The 5,745-nt window shown below is 35.1% G+C and overlaps 1 pseudogene; it reads right to left on the bottom strand.

Annotated features, from left to right (window-relative positions):
- Positions 1-4,039: 4,039 nt before the first annotated feature.
- On the bottom strand, positions 4,040-5,455 carry LOC149565743 (UDP-glucose 6-dehydrogenase 1-like; annotated as a pseudogene).
- Positions 5,456-5,745: the final 290 nt, after the last annotated feature.

Raw genomic sequence — 5,745 nt, 5'->3', positions numbered from 1 at the left:
TGGATGTTTGGCAATTAAAATCTTTTGACTGGAGATTTGTCATGGGCTAAAAATTTTCAGTGTGGTAAAGTATGCAGGACTGAACACTCATGCCGATTTTTATGGCCTGGTTACTTGATTAAGTTAGTTTTTATGGCCACCTGGCAGGCCTCCTGACACAATTTTCACAATGGTGCGAAAATGATTAAAATGGAGTTTTAAAGTAATGTTCTTGTGATTTTTTTAAATTATGTTCATTGCAATGGAGTCATGGGATCAATTGGCCGGATCAATTGTTTCGAAACGAAATTTTTTAGCTGCACCCACTTGAAGCCCGGCTAAATCTACTAGGATTGATAAAGCTCAAGGAAATTTAAAGATATCTTAGAGGAGAGAATGTAATAATGTTAATCACCGAAATGCATTTCATATGTTTATCATATTGTCTAAAAGGAATAAGGAGAAAGCTCACATTGTAAAGGGATCCTACGCATAATGGAGAGGTAAAGAAATAAGAAAAACAAATTATGTTATTGCCCACAATGAACAGACTAAAGAGAAAACAATTTTATACTTCTGTTGAAGACAATAAAATAAATATTTGGGTCATATGGAGGTGAGGTAAGGGGGATCTTAGGTTGAAGGATCTCCCAGTTCAACATTCAAGAATAGAACTCAAATAGCAAAATCATACTAAGATGCCAGCATTTTTTTTCGATGGATCCAAGAGAAACCAAGGAGATAATATGCAGCATAGAGCATGTCTAATGAGAGGGAATAGCCAAAATAATGAAATGGCAGCACTTCCACATCTACACTCCTACAAAACAAAGTTTCTCATGTAAAGGAGGCATCCACGTGCAAGGTAGAAGCTGAAGGAAGTTCAACGTGATACTTAAGTCATCCATGTTTTTGCAGATGTCGTGGCTTACAAGCTCCCTCATAGCCACATTACATAAGGATGCTCACATTTTTTAACAGTGTCTTCACATCATAGCAAGCAACACCACATTTTTTACATAAAGGAACAGTTTACATCCAAACACAATGTGATTATCATCCACGTTTCCAAAAGACAGAGGTCTACGCTAATCATATGAAAAATGCCAAGTCTGAATAGAAAGGAGGCTCTAGCCAGTGGCTATAATAGGGGAGTCTAAGCAAGAGTGGCATATTAAAAGAAATCAGAGTGCCTCACATTTAGAAGAAAAGCTGCAGCTAGGAGGAGCTTTGCATTTTAAAGAGCAGAGTAGAAATCACTAAGAAAAACAAGAGGAGGCTGCACAAAAATAAATAACTAAATTTCCATGTATGGTAGTAGACCACCGCCATGTGATAAAGAAAGGATAGACCAACTCAAGTGCCATGGGAAATGCAGATTCAAAAGAAGTCCACATGGGATGTAGGGAAAAAACATTTAAAACAATTTATCCCACATTTGTCGTGGGGGAAGAATCTTATGTCTTTAAATTGTAAAGCATTCATATTGTATTGTGAATTAAAGGCATTGGCTTTTGTAAAGGCAAGGCTTGTGTGCGCGGGACCCCCCAATCCAACCCAAAGGAGGATGATTTCAGCCATATCTGAACAGAGCACAATTTTGAACGGGCGCACAATTAAAAACTGATGACATCAACACAATAAAAAAACCCAAGAATCTGGCTAGTCGCTACCTCGCTAGTCAGAAAATCTTGGCAACTCTAGCTAGCAAAGTAGTGAGGTCGCCGAAAAAACATAAAAAACCAACGAGATCCAAAATGTTGTGTGGGTTCCATGTTAGTGCCGTCAGTGAATCAGGTCATGACAAGTGGCAGCGAGCAAGAGGGGATGTGTCAAGTTCAGAGCAGTTGAACGAGATCGTGCCACGTGGCATGTCCAGCAGTCCTCACTTACTCGCCGAGCGAAAGATGCATGACAATTAAGATAGCGAGTTAGCGAGAAGAGGACATGTGGCAGATGGTGCAAGTCAGGCAAGCTAATCAGCAAGTGACATGTGGCACCAAACTACAGGAGGTTTTCTTCTAGGTTCCCAAATTGCAACCATTTTCAGATCAGGAAGTTCAGATTTGATTTTTTGTCAAGGTAATGACCTGAATATCAATAGAAGGCAATGGAAATGTAGTTGGGGTCAGATTTGTTCAGATTTACTCAGTAAAAACTCATTTTCACTGGCATTTTTATGGGGCAATCAGATATTTTGGTGATTCAAAAAAGCTTTCATCATTAAGCAAAGATATTTGCAAATCAGTTATAAAAAATGATGAAACAAAAATCAGATTAGATGGGATGAAAGAAGAAAGAGGTTACTCAGTTGCACAGGATTGAATTTCAAGTGGACAATTGTCATCTTTAGAACAGATCTGAGAATTCTTTCTCTTCTATATTATTCTTTCTTTCTTGCATTTGAAGGGTTCCATTTTTTTGTGACTGTGAGACCACTGTTGGTAGAGAATTTGTAGTCATTCTGTGAGACCATTCTTTTGGATCCAGAACTATGATTCCACCTCCATTCTTCAGCAATTTCTCTCATGTGAATAGCAGTAGGAAGATAAATATAGATAGTTTAGATCTATTAGGTTGTTTCATGTCTTTCATTTCATGCATATGATTGTATATTTTCAAGGAAATAATGCAAAGAGCAGCAGATAATTAAGTTTTAGTTGGATCTTGTCTCCATTTTCATTGAATTTCAATGTTTTATGATCTTTGAACAAAGAGTTTAGGTCGTAGTTGTATTCCCCTAAGACTGTATGTTGTTTCATTGTTGTTGATAGTTCAAGGAATTGTGTAAGTGCTTCATAGAAATCAACAGCGTTGCAGATTTATTGAGGAGGATATCAGGTAAGAATGAGATTTTAAACTAAACATAGATGTTTATTTACAAGTTAAATAGATAGATCTATATCTGAAGATACACACATGTCTCAGATATTCATATGTATGTTTGTGATCCATGAATTTTCCCAATGGACTAGGCACTGATCAGCTACAGGTTCATTACTTTCTCACTGGTGCATATCTAAGGGTTGTTGAAATCAACATAAATAATCAAATTCTTTTCCGCTTTCACGTTGAAGAGCTATCATAGAATGCCCTCACTCAGCTTATGAGGTTCATAGATCTGCATCTAGCTATCATAGGTTTGTGTTATTTCATGATTTCTTAGGAGAAATAAGGGTTTTATCTGCTTTGAATAGATTCAGTCTATGCTTTGACAATTGGTACCATATGAAGAATCTATAGGTCTACCCGCCTAGGTTTTGCAGAGCCTAAAGAAGAAGAAGGGTCTAGCCTTATAGTTGGCCCAGTGTTTGAATGGGCATGTTGAAAATGGGAGTTAGCTGCCCCTAGATGTATTATGTTCTCATCAAGATAATTGGAAATGGGTAACATTTTCAAACATCAACAAGATGTATGGCCCCATCTTGTTGAGTTTTCCCTTCTCTAACACAAACATCTTTAAGGGGCCCATTCTCAAACTTCTTAAGAGATAAACTCAAAATAGCACATGAAATTAATTTAGCCTCTTTTAATTATCTAAGAAAACTAAAAGTAAGGATTTAACCTTTGAAAGATAGCCATACCCATAACCATCTCTATGTACTGCCATCCCCATGGAACATTGATTTTAGTTTATTTTTAGAAAGGCTTCTTTGTCCATTATTAGATTGTATGTATGGTCATCATAAAACCAAAGTTGTAAATAGAATCAACAATTTATCTTCATGATAATAGTGTGATATAAAAGTATTAAATGATTGCTAATAGTAATAAAATACCTTATCGATTGATAATACTCCTCTTCTAACTCTAAAAGGATGCCTATAACATTAGGATCTAACTTGATGGTTGAATCAACCTGTATACATGAAAAGTATAGATTTATATTAGAACAAATAAATAATCATTTAATTCCTATTTGATAATGAATAGTTTCTTAGAATCACTATTTTTTTTTTTTTTTTTTAAAGTTAAAAATAGCAATTCATTGATCATTTAGCTCCATAATCAGATGTAGTAGTCACAATATAGATATGAATAGACAAATAAAATGAATCTTCTATGGCATTGGGGTAAGATCTTTCAACTATGGATCTAGAGACTTACAAATGAAATAAAAAATGAAATCAATATCCTTGAGCTTCTATATGTCCACATAGTTTGGTCCATCAAAAATAAAACTAGGTTTTTGCATACTATCATAGATCTTCTGGTAGTTTAGAATGTTAAGCTCATCCCTCCTCATTAGAATGCACACTCCATGAGCATCCCTTGTAGCTTCATAGGAATCCCAAACAACTTGAACTTGTTTCATAGTTGAAGGGCTCATTAAATGATCCCAAACAAATTTGTTCATGGAAAGGGTTGTCTAAATTCACTCCTTTGTTACTTGTGGGTCATAAATGCTAATATTTTCTTGGTCATCAACAAGACTCCTATGTACATCAATTGGTAGGTTATTAACTATTCACCAATTGAATGTAAAACAAAGAATGGAAACCTTCTTCCCCACAAGTGTATTAAACATTGAGGAAATAACCTTGTTCACAAATCATCTTTTCTGATAATCATTTATCTTTATAACCTATTTCCAATACTTTGCTACCTTAATTAGCCCATTGCATTCACACATGTAAACCAAGTTCAAAATGTCCTTCAAATTTGAACCACCAAAGCCAACACTGGCATTCAAAAAATCTAGCCCAATTCATGAATTCATCCCAATGGAATTAGCAACCTCTATAACATCTTCGCTAGCTACTTCACACAAAGAAAAAATCACATTCACTAATGAAATCCTTTCAGCCAAAAGTGCATTTTCAGCAATTTTGGATATTTCTACAAACCACAAATTCGTACTGATGATCTTTTTCTAAGGAACCCAATTTGTGTACACTACTCTCAAAGCTTCAACTACTTTCTGCCCTTGAGGACTCTTTCTACCTCCAATGACCACATTTTTGGATTGAAAAGATCCTTAATGACACTCCCTTTTGCAACAAACTCTAGATTTGAAAGGACCTAAAATTTTAATCCCTTCTTGGAATGCATGAGAACCTTTTCAATTATCAATGTTGTTTTCATGGGTACAGTGCCCTTTTCCACCATAATTTTGTCTGAGATTGAAACATTTTCTATCATTCTTACAACACTTTCCCAATAGCTCAAATCTATGGCTTTTTCAGCCCTAGAACATCCAACTTTTATTGGGATATTGACTAAAATGAATATAATGTCTAATTCAATCATATGCTTTTGTAAATTAGTACTAAAAATGAGGTTTTTTTCCCCTACTATTTCTTACAACCTCATGAAGCCCAGCCTCAAAAATGGACAATTGGTCACTATTCTAGGCAATAATTCTGGCTACTAAAATATCTAAGATTGTTGCATCGATATGAGGGCATTTTAGTGCAATGAAAACCATTGGTTTCCCCCGTACATATCCTACTCCAAGGTAGCAGACTTTCACCATCTTTAACTCCTCTGGCATTTCAAAAGAAAATAAATTTATCTTCTACTTCATTATATGGAGTTTAGAATAATAGTTAATTTATGCAGCGTAAAACAAACAAATATATGATCTTACAACCATACAAATATTGGTATTTTATGCAACTTATAGTTTGAGTGAGCAATAGAATCATCAAACAACACACATTGATAGTTCAATTCATAGATCCAAATTCAATATGTTTGGGAATTATAGTAAGACCAGAAAGAAAATAAAGAAAAATATAAGAGAATAAGATGTATGAGGGAAGA

This window comes from Cupressus sempervirens, chromosome 3 (assembly GCF_028749045.1).
Source record: "Cupressus sempervirens isolate cs-2001-9-10 chromosome 3, ASM2874904v1, whole genome shotgun sequence".
NCBI classification, from domain to species: domain Eukaryota; kingdom Viridiplantae; phylum Streptophyta; class Pinopsida; order Cupressales; family Cupressaceae; genus Cupressus; species Cupressus sempervirens.
This window is presented reverse-complemented; position numbering and strand designations above follow the sequence as displayed.